Below are 16,320 nucleotides of genomic sequence, written 5' to 3' on the forward strand. Positions count from 1 at the left end.
CACATCTTGTTGCCTATGCTATGCAGCTCTGGAACTCTGTTCTTGAACACTTTGGTGAATCAATCCATTGCCTTGGATGTCTCCAAATTCTGACAGGTCTAGCATCATAAAACGTGACCTCCCACAAAATCTAAGTTTATAGCTGTCTAGGTTCCTCTCAATTTGTTCTATCTGTGCTATCTATAGTTGATGACTGATCACTTGATTCTTTGTCTATTAACTCAACATTTCCCAATGCTCTGTCCTGTCCGCTCCTTCCTCATATTTCTGATCGCCTCCACATATCATCCAATCCTATCCACCCTTCTGCTGAGGACACGACTGTACATTTAGCATATTCCTTCAGATCACATGCTCATTACCTCCAGCCCTTTTGCAATGCATTGAATCATACAAATCCACAAAAAAAGACAATCTGGTCCATCAAGTCTGTTCCGTTTCATGTGGTGCAACCATTAAACCCATCCCAACCAACTCTACTCTTGATCTTTTCCATATCTTTCAATGAAAATCTTGTTTCTTTCAATTCTTCAAAGGTGGTTTTGTCACGTCTCTCACAAGTCTAGCCAAGAGCTAACACCTCATACTTTTGACTGCTCCACCCGTAGTCCTTTTTTATCCATTAACGTTCTTGGCCTCATTATCTCTGCTGATCCCAAATGAAGCGCCCACATCTTCTCCATTGCTAAAGCTGCCTCCAAGAAGCATGGTTTCATCTTTCTTGTCCCTGAAATGACTTTTCCTTTCTGTAAAGCTGAAGTTAATTCAAGACTTGAATACTGCTCCTGTAACTGGGTGGGTGTTGGGGGAGCTCTACTGGCCTCTGTTTCTCGCTCCTGGACAAAACACAGGCAAAACCTTGTCATCTGATGATGATCCTGCTCTTATTCTAATTTTCCAACTCTCCATCACAGTCTTCTATTTTAATAGCAAAATACTGTGGATGCTGGACAGTCTTCGATTTTATTGATCCTCTGAACAACCTTTCTTGTTCTTTCTAAGCTTCAAAATCGCTTGCTTCTTCTTACATTTCTACTGTGTTGAGATCATCATACAGTCTTTTACTTGCCTCAGTACTAATACTCTCGTCTGAGTCAAAAAGCCCTGCAGCGGGTAGTCAAAACTGCCCAACGCATTACCGGCACCCGGCTACTGACCATAGAGCACATATACCAGAAACACTGTCTACGGAGGTCACGGTCCATCATCAAAGACCCTACCCACCCCAGCCACAGTCTGTTCGCCCTCCTGCCATCTGGGAGACGCTACAGATGCATTCGCACCCGTACGACCAGATTTAGGAACAGCTTCTTTCCCAGGGCTGTCATCCTACTGAACTCCACAAATAAACTCTAAAGCCTGCACATCTGCCAATGCACTTTATTATGGTTATGCTTATGTTAATGTATTACAAGCCAAATGAATGTTGAATGTTTAAATGTCTTAATCTAAATGTACACTCTCGGGAGCCGCAAGCCTACATTTCGTTGTACTGCACTTGTGCACTAACAATGACAATAAAAGTTGATTTGATTGATTTGATTTGATTTGATTTAAAAGGCCATGGGTTCAAGCCCCACCCCAGAGACTTGAACATATGGCCCAGAAATTCGGCTCTCCCCGGGTGAGTACACACGGGGTACTCACCCGTAGGCCGAATGGAAGTGCCGGTTTTCTGCATGCACTGCGCATGCGCGGGAAACCGGCACTTCCGATCCTCTGAACGAAGGGGTTCAGAGGTCGAACACGCGCGCAGGGGAGGCTGCGCGTGCGCGTTGAACGTAGTTTTTTTTTTTACAGGTTTTCCCGGGAGGGTAAGCCTGCAGGATTTACACATTTAAAAAGCAGGCGTAAAGCCTGCTTTTTGCAAGGTAAGTGGTCAATTAATTAAAATTAAAACATTTTTTCCACAGGTTTATTATTTTTAAATACTTTAAAGCAAGGTAAGTTTATTTTTAGCCCCGTTAGAATATAAAATTATTTTTTTCAAAAATTTAAATTGTTTAAAATAGTTATTTAATGTAATTTATAGTTTATTTAAAAAGTGTGATTTAAAAAAAAAAATTATTTGAAGGTTTACTGCTATTTTGGGGCCTGTAGTATTTATAAGTTTTGACAGGTCTTCCTCCGATTGGCTGCCCATGGCTCACGTGATCCCAGGGGACGCATCGCACTGACTACGCCCCTGGGACACGCAAGCACAGCGCGCCGGCAGCTGGGCCAGGCCCCGGAGTGGAATTCCACGGGGCCCTACAGCTCAACTGCCGGCGCGCAAGGTAAGTGCAGGTCGGGGGCTTGCACCCGCGGGAAACCCCCGACCCGAATTTCTGGGCCAATGGCGAATACTCTGGTGCAGTACTGAGGGAGTGCGGCACTGTCAGGAGTGCTATCTTTGAGATGAGATGTTAAACCTGTCAGGTAGCTTTATTCAAAGAAGAGCAGGGGAGTTCTCCCAGTCCGCTTGTCAAGATTATTCGTCAACCAACAACACGAAAATAACAGATGATCTGGTCATTTATCTCATTGCTGTTTGTGGGACCTTGCTGTACGCAAATTAGCTACATTACAAATAGTGAGCACATTTCAAAAAGTATTTCAATGGCTGTGAAGTGCCTTGTGAGATCCTGAGCTAAATGCAATTCCTTTCTTTTACTGTAACTCATTCTTTCCCAGGAACTCGAGATGATGGAATTCTTATCACCCTCATTCTTCTCTTTCTCCTAAATCCTTCAGGTTTTTAAAAACTCTAGCTTGGTCATTACTTAGCCACTTCTTTTTGATTTACTTTATCTTCTCTTGTACTTCTTTCAGTCTTGTTGGTGTCCTGGTAATATGAACCTTGACCCTTCATTCAGGCTTCTCAATTGAAAAAGATTCCAAGTAGTGGTGCACATACCCAGAGAGTGCCTATTTTATTACTGGACTTTTTCACATCAGACTTTATACCCTAATTACTTCTGTGACAAAAGCAGAACTTTTATCCTGCAAATAGGGAAAACTTCCGTATCAGATATAATTTATTTTTATATATGACCTTAGACAGTGTGAATATGTTTTAGAAATAACTAAGTTAAGTTGGAAGTTGCATGTCTTTACAAAGCTGCAAGATGGAGGCTAAAGCCTAACTATCTGCAAGAATGCAGGCAGGTCTGTGGATAAACCAGGATTCAAAGGGTTCTTCCTCGATGGTAATCAAATTATAGTTGGTCAAAAATAACAACAGAAAATGCTGGAAATACTCAGCAGGCCAGGCAGCATCCGTGGAGAGAGAAACAGAGTTAACGTTTCAGGTCTGGGACCCTTCATCAGAACTGGAAAAAGCTGGAAATGTAACAGATATTAAGCAGGTTCAGAGACAGGGGGGGCTTAGGAGGGGAGGAAGAAATAGAAAGAACATCCTGTACTTTGTAAGAGGCAGGAAAGATAAAAAGTTGCAAATGGGAATGGCAAAAATCATAACTGCATGAAAAATGGGGGCAGGGATAATTATCTGAAATTGTTGAACTCAATGTTGAGTCCGGCAGGCTGCAAAGTGCCCAATCGAAAGTTGAGGTGCTGTTCCTCGATGTACAGGATGTTCTTTCTATTTCTTCCTCCCCTCCTAACCACCCCCCCCCCCGCCCCGTCTCTGCACCTGCTTAATATCTGTCATATCTCCAGCTTTTTCCAGTTCTGATGAAGGGTCCCAGACCTGAAACGTTAACTCTGTTTCTCTCTCCACGGATGCTGCCTGGCCTGCTGAGTATTTCCAGCATTTTCTGTTGTTATTTCAGATTTCCAGCATCCGCAGTATTTTGCAATTATATAGTTGGTCAAACGTTGTGCAAGGGATGGACAAGGAGTCTCCGGAGGACTGTTTCCTCCAAAGGTCTAACAGATTATCAAACTGTGTAAAAAATACACCCTGAAGATATTTTAACCCCTTACAGACTGAAATGTGTTTTTTAAATTCTTTTCTAAGTACTTGCAACATTTTTATTCTGTGTAATTGTGTTATTTGTAAATAAACTAACCATTAACTTTAACCTGAACACTATGGTCTGATTGTGCGCTATTTACCACCGTTCAGAGTGGACAACACAGCATGGTGGGCATAAAACATGGGCCTAGAAATTCAGTGCCCTTAGCGCCGATTTTGCGGCGCTAGAGGGCCTAGCGCTGCAATTGGCGCCGGCGCCGAAATTGCCTGGGGCCCTTCCGCCGCGGTAGACCGGTAGCGCTGCGCCGGCACCGATGACGTCATCGGTGTGTGCAGCGTCCCGGTTGCCATGCCGACGGGCCCCAGCGCCGAAATTCAGTTGCGGCCGCCTCGCCCGTGGCAGCCGCAACTAAGACTCTGGCAACAGAGTCTTACATGACTTTGCGCCGGCGCATTAAAGGCCCCGCGGCGGCCGGCCGCTTTCCCGCCGGCCGCCTGGCCGCAGCTCCCTCCCCGGACTTCCCCCCCCCCCCGCCCCGGAACAGAAGCAAGCCCGGCACTTCTCCGAGGTGCCGGGCTCATTTTTAAAAAGATTTTCGCGGGCCGCGGCCGGGTGCAGGCAGCTCCTCCTTAAGGGAAGGAGGAGGCCTGCACTTCCCGAACCTGCCGCACCGCAGCGGGCGCCGCAGCGCCGGAATAGCGCCGATATTCAGCGCGTAGCGCCAGTTTTCAGGCGCAAACAGCTCTCAGCAGCGCCGGCAGCCGTTTGGGCGCAGAACTATTGAATTTTGGGCCCGACCAGCGCGACTTAGCTCCGGCACTAACTTCCGGCGCTAAAGCCCTGGCTGCGCCAAAACTCAATTTCTAGGCCACGGTCTCTAGTGCATACGAATGTGGTAAAAGGGTCATTGTTAACACAGAGGTGTGTAGTTAATAGGACACCTGGTCTCCTTAGGACTACTGTCTTTTTGCTATGAGTACAAGTCAAAAGTATAGGAAAAAAATGCAAATTATAACAGCTTCACCTCTTTTACTTGCTTTAACTTTGCTGGTGTCTTTCGCTATAGCTCTGGCACAGCACTTAGGTTTATAATAGTTTTTTAAACTGTGATTGAGGGCTGTCAATGGTTATGGAACTGTACCCAAGTATAAGTCATTTTATATAGGAGCAGAGGTGATAAATGCAGGGAAAGAGCTGGGAGAAAAAGACGTAAAAAAAGATGAACACACACAGTACTGTTAAGTAAAAATCAATTCTAAGTGGCTCTGGGGATTCTGACACTCGTGAGGTAGAACACTTTAACCAGGTAGTCACATTTTGCAGAAAGACTGGATAACATGCAACAGTTGCTGACATTAAGGCAATAATTTAGAGATAAGTACATAGAAGAATCCTTTCCTGTCAGTCACAGTTACTGTCCTTCAACACTATACAGGACAATAAAATTGGATGATATAAGAAATAGAATTCCCTGAATTGGTATTCCATTCAAACATCGAGGTTTCCTGCCATCAGCGGGGAAGCTGCGAATGATTACAATGAGAATCTGTTAAAGCAAGAAGCAAGGCTATGCCCACTGGCAGTTTTCATAGTTCTCCACAGACAAGTAGCCTGCGGAGACGCGGGATCAAAGCTCCAAAATGAAGAATAACCATTTGGAGGAAGTATCAGAGGACACCCGGTATCTGTCATAGATACATAGATACATAGAAGATAGGAGCAGGAGTAGGCCATTCGGCCCTTCGTGCCTGCTCCGCCATTTAATGAGATCATGGCTGATCCTTTAATTCAGTATCCCGTCCCCGCCTTCTCTCCGTAACCCTTAACCCCTTTTGCCCGTAGAAATATATCTAATTCCCTCTTAAATATATTTAATGAGCTGGCGTACACTGCCCTCTGTGGCAATGAGTTCCACAGGTTCACCACTCTCTGAGTGAAGAAATTCCCCCTCATCTCTGTCCTAAATGGTTTAGCCCTTATCCTTAAATTATGTCCTCTAGTTCTGTTCTCACCCGCCAAGGGAAACATTCCTTCTGCATCCAGTCTGTCTAGACCTGTCAGAATTTTATACACTTCTATGAGGTCCCCTCTCAATCTTCTAAACTCCAGTGTGTACATCCCTAAACTACATAGTCTCTCCTCATAGGTCATTCCCGCCATTCCTGGTATCAGCCTGGTGAATCGCCGCTGCACCCCCTCCATGGCAAGAACATCCTTCCTCAGATGAGGCGACCAAAACTGTACACAGTACTCGAGGTGTGGTCTCACCAGTGCCCTGTACAGCTGCAGCAAGGTATCCCTGTTCCTGTATTCTAACCCTTTTGCTATGAAGGCCAGCATACCGTTTGCCTTCTTGACCGCCTGTTGCACCTGCATGCTCGCCTTCAGTGACTGGTGTACAAGAACACCCAGGTCTCTCTGTACTTCCCCCTCTCCCAATCTATTGCCATTTAAATAATAATTTGCCCTCCCGTTCCTGCACCCAAGGTGGATAACTTCGCACTTGTCCACATTATAGTGCATCTGCCATTTATCCGCCCAATCGCCCAGTCTGTCCAAATCGCTCTGGAGCTTCCTGGTCTCTTCCTCTGAGCCCACCCCACCTCCTAGTTTAGTGTCGTCTGTCGAAGGGTACCTCACGATAAATCATCGCCTTCAGGAGGAAAGCAAAAATTGGGAAGAAAATATTGTTCGAGTCAAGCACTCAGCGGCACTGTCTAAAGAGATGTGCCTTTCCGTTATTACCTAACACTCATTCCTTCATTCTAAAATCACTCTTTTTGTGTCCAGTGAGAGCATCCTGAAAATTCTTGCCTTCCATTATCGCTACAGTACAATTCACTCCAAGTACACAAGGCAAATCAATCTAAACACTACTAGGGCAGAGGTAAAATAGCGATATCATTACCTCTGCTGTCCCCCAAGGATCTACCCTTGGCCCCCTCCTATTTCTCATCTACGTGCTGCCCCTTGGCGACATCATTCGAAAAAACAGCGTTAATTTCCACATGTACGCTGACGACACCCAGCTCTACCTCACCACCACTTCTCTCGACCCCACCACGGTCTCTAAATTGTCAGAATGCTTGTCCGACATACAGTTCTGGATGAGCAGAAATTTTCTCCAATTAAATATTGGGAAGACCGAAGCCATTGTTTTCGGTCCCCGCCACAAACTCCGTTCCCTAGTCACCGACTCCATCCCTCTCCCTAACATCTGTCTGAGGCTGAACCACACTGTTCGCAACCTTGGTCTCATATTTGACCCTGAAATGAGCTTCCGACCACATATCCGCGACATAACTAAAACTGCCTATTTCCACCGCTGTAACATCGCCTGTCTCCGCCCTTGCCTCAGCTCATCCGCTGCTGAAGCCCTCATCCATGCCTTTGTTACCTCTAGGCTTGACTATTCCAACACACTCCTGGCTGGCCTCCCACATTCTACCCTACGTAAACCTGAGGTCATCCAAAACTCGGCTGCCCGTGTCCTAACTCGCACCAAGTCCCGTTCACCCATCACCCCTGTGCTCACTGACCTATATTGTTTCCCGGTTAAGCAACACCTCGATTTCAAAATTCATACCCTTGTTTTCAATTCCCACCATGGCTTCGCCCCTCCCTACCTCTGTAATCTCCTCCAGCCCACACACCCCACCCCAAGATATCTGCGCTCCTCTAATTCTGCCCTATTGAGTATCCCTAATTATAATCACTTCACCATTGGTGGCCCTGACTTCTGTTGCCTGGGCCCTAAGCTCTGGAATTCCCTCCCTAATCCTCTCCATCTCGCTACCTCTTTCCTCCTTTAAGACGCTCCTTAAAGCTTACCTCTTTGATCAAGCCTTTGGTCACCTGCCCTAATTTCTCCTTATAGAAACACAGAAGATAGGAGCAGGAGTAGGCCATTCGGCCCCTCGAGCCTGCTCCGCCATTCAATGAGATCATGGCTGATCATCCAAACTCAGTACCCTGTCCCTGCCTTCTCCCCATATCCCTTGATCCCTTTAGCCTTAAGAAATATATCCAACTCCTTCTTGAATATATTTAATGAATTGGCCTCAACTGCCTTCTGTGGTAGAGAATTCCACAGGTTCACCACTCTCTGGGTGAATAAATTCTTCCTCATCTCAGTCCTAGATACCCCTTATCTTTAGACTGTGACCCCTGGTTCTGGACTCCCCCGCCATCGGGAACATCCTTCCTGCATCTAGTCTGTCCAGTCCTGTTAGAATTTTATAAGTTTCAATGAGATCCCCTCTCATTCTTCTAAACTCCAGCGAATATAAGCCCAATCGACCCAATCTCTCCTCATACGTCATTCCTGCCATCCCAGGTATCAGTCTGGTGAATCTTCGCTGCACTCCCTCCATGGCAAGAACATCCTTCCTCAGATTATGTGGCTCGGTGTCAAATTTTTTGTCTTATAATACTCCTTTGAAGCGCCTTAGGACGTTTTACTATGTTAAAGGTGCTATATAAATACAAGTTGTTGTTGATATTGATAGTACAACAATAAATTGGAAGTATAATGGCTTAAGATCCCCAGACACACTATCAATTAGTCAATAAATAGTAATATCAGGCACATCTGGTATCTGCCAATCTGACAATGTAATGAATGTTTGACCTGATACTGGGCGAGATTAAGTGGATGTCTCCTCAGTCAGATTAAGCACTTGTTCACCGATACTTTTCATGCTTACTTGCCTGGAAAGCACAGGTTATTGATTGTTAGTGGTTCCTAGGAGCAGGAATTGTGTTGTGCGAGGCTCCAGAATGGATGAAGTAATTGTGTGTCCGGTTCAGTATCTGGCCGTTGGATAAATACGGTCCTGTTAGGCTCTTCTTCAGCAAGGCCCCATCCATTACATCATGCTACTTTTGTTGAAAAGCAGGAGGAAATCAAAGCACAAAACTGCTTTCTCAAAATCATGGTGATCCAGCCTACCTAGATCAGATGGAACTGGGACAGAACAGGAAGCATCCTGGATCACCCACACCCGGAGGCAGTATGAGAATGGCATTTTCTGTTGGATGTCAGATGTGTTGCACCTTCCTATGCTTTCCTATAAGATACCTTAGTCTTGTTGGACTGCTGATGAAGTTGCTTGTGCTCTGTTTGCTTCAGTCATCCCATTATCTCCAGCCTGGGTTTGAAAAAAGGAATTTTGGAGGGGAACAGTAAGATCAACCTTCATTAACCTGAATGAGGTGATTCAAAATAGCAGGGCAACTGGAAGCAATTTTCTGGTTACTAAACACATCTTAAAAGGCAATATCTGTCTCACTCTGGAACTGAGCAAAAATGACCTTGGGTCCTAGGTCCTAGTTGCATTTAAGGGGAAGCTAGATAAGTACATAATCGGAGAAAGGATTAGAGGGATATGTCAACCGGGTGAGATGAAGAAGGTGGGATGAGGCTTGTGTGGAGCATAAACACTGGCATAGACCAGTTGGGCCGAGTGGCCGAAAAGATATAGGCCTAAAAATTCGGTTGCTTTGCGCCTCCCGTTAGCGCCCTAAGAGGGCGCAAAGCAACTAGCGCCCAGGCGCGGTGCCGGCAACGCCTCCCGCGAAATTCAGTGGGAGGTTAGCGGCGGCGGTAACCGTTAGCGTCCCGTGGCGCTGCGCCACCGCTGATGATGTCATCGGCGTGCGCAGCGCCCTGCTCATGATCTTAGGTAGCGCCCCGATGTACCGCCGGACATAGCGTCCGGCGGGGTCAGGGGGACCTACCAGCGGCCGGGGCGACGCCAATTAAAGGCGAGGTGCCAGGCGGCCATTTTTGTTGCTGGCCGCCTGCCAGCACCTGCCCCCGTTGCCATTCCCGGCCTCCTGACTCTCCGTGAGTCCGGCACTTCTCTTGTGTGCCAGGCTCTTTTGCCGGCGCTCCATTCCCTGGTCGCCCAGCTGGGCCCCGGGTTGCGCTGCGCAAGGCCCCTCCCCTTTAAGAAGGGGAGGAAGGCTTGCAGTATCGTGGCGCGATGTGCCCTCGCAGCGCCCCAAGAGGGAGGCGAGGCGCTTCCAATAGCACCCTGCTTCCTTCTTGGGGTGCTACCGATGAATTTCGGCCGTGGGGGGCGCAAATTTTCCCGGCGAAGTTCGCGCCCCAAAGGGGACGTGACTCAATTTGTCCCCCGAAATATCCGGTGGCCAACCTTCCAGCTGTCATGTTTTGCTCGTTTTGGTTTAAAAATATAACAAATGGTATTATGTAGTATTACACTCTAAAAAAATACATCTCACATGCCTAATTGAGTTTATGGTCTATCTTACTGATTTTCGTCATAAATCTCATTCCTAATGTCTATCCAGCATTGTAGGCTCTGCAATCACATCATTGCACACTCTCCTATTTACAAACCCTGATACAGTATTTTTTAAATTTGTTTATGGGATGTGGGCATCGCTAGCAAAGCCAGCATTTATTGCCCATCCCTAATTGAGAAGGTGGTGGTGAGCTGCCTTCTTGAGCCGCTGCAGTCCGTGTGGTGAAGGTACTCCCACAGTGCTGTTAGGGACGGAGTTCCAGGATTTTGTCCCAGCGACGATGAAGGATCAGCGGTATACTTCTAACTCAGGATGGTGTGTAACTTGGAGGTGGTGGTGTTCCCATGCGCCTGCTGCCCTTGTCCTTCTAGGTGGAAGAGGTCGCTGGTTTGGGAGTTGCTGCCAAAGAAGCCTTGGCGAGTTGCTGCAGTGCATCTTGTAGATGGTACACACTGCAGCCACGGTACGCCGGTGGTGGAGGGAGTTAATGTTTAAGGTGGTGGATGGGGTGCCAATCAAGCGGGCTGCTTTGTCCTGGATGGTGTCGAGCTTCTTGAGTGTTGTTGGAGTTGCACTCCTTCAGGCAAGTGGAGAGTATTCCATCACACTCCTTACTTGTGCCTTGTAGATGGTGGAAAGGCTTTGAGAAGTCAGGAGGTGAGACACTCGCTGCAGAATACCTAGTATCTGACTTGCTCTTGTTGCCACAGTATTTATGTGGCTGGTCCAGTTAAGTTTCTGGTCAATGGTGACCCCCAGGATGTTGATGGTGGGGGATTCGGCGATGGTAATGCCATTGAATGTCAAGGGGCGGTGGTTAGTATAAAGCACACTCTACCAGATCTTCCCTTTAAATAGGGTTTATATTTGCATGTAGTCTCGCTTTCACTTTCGATTAAAATAAAATTGATTTTTTAAAAATAAAAATCAAATTTTTACTACAGCTCTCCAAGTTCAGTCTGGAGCAAAGCTGAACTGAATGATAGCCACAGAAGCAATAAATGGCAGCTCCATGCTCCCAATAGCTCTGAGTGTATCCAGTGAGTGCTACAATTGGTCTCAGTTAGGGAGGGGAGAATTGGCCAGGATTTGTTTCCAGATTGCTATCCAGCAATGCACACTGGAACTGGCTGAGTAAGGTTGTTTGGTGAGGACAGGATTGGGCTCAGTTGTGATGTCCTCAGAATTGAAGAATGACCACAGGTGAGCTAGAAGACACCACTCATTGAACTGTACCCAACAAGAGTCAGCTAACTTCACATGGTTCCATTCCTACCTGTCCCAAGCAGCAAGCTCACCTCCAGCAACAACTTCTCTTCTCACCCACACACAGTCACCTCAAATATCGCCAACGGATCGATCTTGGTGCCCCCTCCCCATCCTCATTAACACGCTGCCCTCAATGACATAGCCCACAGGTACAAGATCAGTTTCTGTATGTATGCTGACAATATCCAGCTATACTTCTTCACCACTTCCCTTGACCCCAAAAGTAATCTGTGCTGTCAGAGAGACTGCATTCAAGTTGTAGATGAGTCAAAATTCCCTCCAATTGAGCATCCCTACCATAAATTCTGCTCCCTTGCCACAGACTCCATCCTCTCCCAGCAAATGCTCAGGCTAAACCAGGCTGTGGAAAACTTTGGCATCCTGTTCAGTCTAGAGTGAACACCATTGTGGGAGCATCATCAATGCACGGACTGGGCGGTTCAAGGAAAAGGCCCACCACCACCTTCGCAGGGCAACTGGGGAATGGGCAATAAATCCATCTTTGCCATATCACAAGATTTAAATCTTCAAAACCGCCCACACGCTATCCATTACCTAAACAATTTACTTCCACCGCCAAAACTCTTACCCATGTTTTGTCACCTCTATTTTTCCAGCTTCTATTCCTCCATAAGTCTGCCATATATTTAAAACCACATTAATTCTGTGCCACACTAAGTCCTACACTTCAAAAGGCTGCAAAGCGCTGTTAGGTCGTGAAAGGCGCTATATCAATGCAATTCCTTCACATTTTTTGTTGTGGTGCAATGTTATTAACGCAATCCCAGGGATTTTAAACTTCGCGCGCTCGAATGCAGGCGCTTACGTCCTGACGTCACCACGCCCCCCCCCCCCGCGCCTATTTACTTCTTTCTAATTGGCTGATCCGCCCAGGGTTGAGTTGCTACACGCCTGCCTCTCGGATTGGCGGAGGCGCTCGTCAATCGGAAATGGTTTGGACTTTGCGCCATTTCAGCATTCCAGGGGCGACCCGCGCTGTCAATCAAAGGCAGCCGGTTTCAAGGCGCCCCCTTCCACAGGCACGGCGCGCAGCTTGCAGAGTTTCAAAAAAAAACCAAGCACAAAGCTCGAAAGCTCAGCTGTCACTTTCCCAACTGCAATGCAACCTTTCCTGTTCCAGACACACACACTCCCCCACCCCTCAGTCAAGTCTTTATAAAGTGCCAGTGTTACTGTTGCTAACTTTTCTAACATCTTTAAATCGACCGATTGCCCGGGCAGTAATTAATTCGACGGGTTGTAAATAATTGAAAAGCAAATGAGAGAATTTGCCATGGTCAGCCTAGCGAAAGAGGATTTATTTTTGGATTAAAGTAATATTGATTAATAAACATTTCAAATAAAAAAAGCGCTGTTATTTTCTACAGTCAATATTAGAAGTTAATTTTTAAAAACAAAAATCAATGACTCTCATTGTAACTAAGTGAGACGGCTTGATTCGGTATATATATATACGCAAAAAATACAATAATGAATACACACTGTCACAACACCAGTATTGTGGATAGTCTGGAGCACAGTTGTGATGTTTAGCTGGTAATCTGGGCCACTGTCTAATTAATTCCTTTGGGAATCAAGGTCATTGATTTTAAATTACTGATGTCGGTAAATTGCTGGTCAATTTCAGGCTCCAGATCAGAAGTGGCCTTAATATATTAAAAAATATTGTTTGCTGATGTAATAATGAGTGACATCTAGAATGTGATGGTTGCATGCTAGATGCAAGATTTGTATTGATACACGAGCACATATAGTATTGCTCATGATAAGTCAGCTACTATGTTGTTTTATAATAAGGGGGCATTACACCATGTAATGCAGAATGCATTAGTGTGCTGCTACGGTGAAATAGTGTTCCTTAGAGTCACAAAATATAGCTACTAAGTAGACATTGAACCAGTTCACTCAATTTAATTGCTCTTCAAGTTGCATGTCAGAACCCAGGATGAAATGGCTGGCTTTCTTTTTTGAAATGTAAAGTCAGTCAGAGGTTACAGACAAAAAGCAAAAAAAATTGCGGATGCTGGAAATCAGAAATAAAAACAGAAAATGCTAGAAACACTCAGCAGGTCAGGCAGCGTCTGTGGAGAGAGAAACAGAGTTAACGTTTCAGTGCAACGGCCTTTCATCAGAACTGGGAGAATTTAGAGATTTAACAGTTTATAAGCAAGTGGGTTACAGACATTCTGGTTACTGTGTCAATTTACATTGCAAGTGACTAGCTTTCATTGTATATTAAAAAAAAGTTAGATTTTTTGCAGGCGCAGATACTTGTGCGAGATATATTAGTGGTTCCCTATGCTTTTTTAGCGGTAAGCTGCATGATACACTGATTTATAGAGACAACAACAACTTGCATTTATATAGCGCCTTTAACCTAGTAAAACGTCCCAAGGCGCTGCACAGGAGTATTACAGTAAAAGACAAAAAAATTGACACCGAGCCACATAAGGAGAAATGAGGGCAGGTGACCAAAAGCTTGGTCAAAGAGGTAGGTTTTAAGGAGCATCTTAAAGGAGCATAGAGGTAGAGAGGCGGAGAGGTTTAGGCAGGGAATTCCAGAGCTTAGGGCCTCGGCAACAGAAGGCACGGCCACCAATGCTTGAGCGATTATAATCAGGGATGCTCAAGAGGGCAGAATTAGAGGAGCGCAGATATCTCGGGGGCGGGGGGTTGTGGAGCTGAAGGAGATTACAGAGATAGGGAGGGGTGAGGCCATGGAGGGATTTGAAAACAAGGATGAGAATTTTGAAATTGAGGCGCTGCTTAACTGGGAGCCAATGTAGGTCAGCGAGCACAGGGGTGATGGGTGAACGGGACTTGGTACAAGATAGGACACGGGCAGCCGAGTTTTGGATCACCTCAAGTTTACGTAGGGTGGAATGTGGGAGGCCAGCCAGGAGTGCGTTGAAATAGTTGGACTAGAACATTATACCATGCTGCTCTTCCGCGACCGGTGGGCGCCGCGGGGACTGGAGTGCAGTATCATCCCGGCCAACCAAATTTTAATTTAATTTGTTAAGTTTTATTGAAAGTTTTATTAAGTTACAGTTGATTTGTTTTATCATCCCACTTAAAAGAGTATACTATGCTGCTAAGATCAAGCTCCGTCCCTTTAAGATAACAAGCTCCAATTGTTGTTAAATAAACACAGGCTCAAATCAATCAAGTTATTTTAACTTAGAAAATAATAAAAGGATTGGGCAGAGTCAACACAGATTTATGAAAGGGAAATTGTGTTTGACAAATCTGTTAGCGTTTTTTGAGGTTGCAACTAGCAGAATAGATAAGGGGGAACCAGTGGATGTGGTATATTTGGATTTTCAGAAGGCATTCGATAAGGTGCCACACAAGAGGTTATTAAACAAAATTAGGGCTCATGGGATTAGGGGTAATATACTGGCATGGATTGAAGACTGGTTAACGGACAGAAAACTGAGAGTAGGAATAAATGGGTCATTTTCGGGTTGGCAGGCTGTAACTAGTGGGGTACTGCAAGGATCAGTGCTTGGGCCTCCGCTATTCACAATCTACATCAATGATTTGGATGAGGGGACCATAAGAACATAAGAAATAGGAGCAGGAGTAGGCCAATCGGCCCCTCGAGCCTGCTCCGCCATTCAATAAGATCATGGCTGATCTGATCCTAACCGCCAATCCACTATCACAGAACCATCTCCTGAATCTAACAGAATTAGACACACGAAATAGGAGCAGGATCAGGCTATACGGCCCCTGGGCCCGCTCTGCTACCCACAGGGCCATGACCGATCCGAACCTAGACTCATGTCCAACTTCCTGCCGGCTCCCCATAACCCTTAATTCCCTTTACTTCTAGGAAACTGTCTATTTCTGTTTTAAATGTAGTATATTCAAGTCTGCTGATGATACAAAGCTGGGTGGTAATGTAAGTTGTGAGGAGGATGCAAGGAGGCTTCAAGGGGATATAGGCAGGCTAAGTGAGTGGGCAAGAACATGGCAAATGGAATATAATGTGGAGAAATGTGAAGTTATCCACTTTGGTAGGAAAAATAGAAAAGCAGAGTATTTTTTAAATGGTGAGAGATTGGGAAATGTTGGTGTTCAGAGGGACCTGGGTGTCCTTGTACACGAATCACTGAAAGTTAACATGCAGGTACAGCAAGCAATTAGGAAAGCAAATGGTATGTTGGCCTTTATTACAAGAGGATTTGAGTATAAGAGTAAAGACGTCTTACTGCAATTATATAGGGCCCTGGTGAGACCACACCTGGAGTATTGTGTACAGTTTTGGTCTCCTTACCTAAGGAAGGATATACTTGCCATAGAGGGAGTGCAACGAAGGTTCACCAGACAGGTGCCTGGGATGGGGGGGTTGTCCTATGAGGGCAGATTGAGTAGACTAGGCCTATATTCTCTAGAGTTTAGAAGAATGAGAGGTGATCTCATTGAAATGTACAAAATTCTTACAGTGCTTGGCAGGGTAGATGCAGGGAGGATGTTTCCCCTGGCTGGGGAGTCTAGAGCCAGGGGTCACAGTCTCAGAATAAGGGGTCGGCCATTTAGGACTGAGATGAGGTGAAATTTCTTCACTCAGCGGGTGGTGAATCTTTGCAATTCTCTACCCCAGAGGGCTGTGGAGGCTCAGTCGTTGAGTATATTCAAGACAGAGATCGATAGATTTTTGAATATTCAGGGAATCCAGGGTTATGGGGATAGTGAAGGAAAGTGGAGATGAGGTAGAAGATCAGCTATGATCTTACTGAATAGCGGAGCAGGCTCAAGGGGCCAAATGGCCGACTCCTGCTCCTATTTCTTATGTCCATATGTAATTTAGTTAGGCAACTTTTCAAAGATC

Source organism: Somniosus microcephalus, chromosome 5 (assembly GCF_052327205.1).
Source record: "Somniosus microcephalus isolate GS21.2 chromosome 5, FLI_Smic_1.0, whole genome shotgun sequence".
Taxonomy (NCBI): Eukaryota; Metazoa; Chordata; class Chondrichthyes; order Squaliformes; family Somniosidae; genus Somniosus; species Somniosus microcephalus.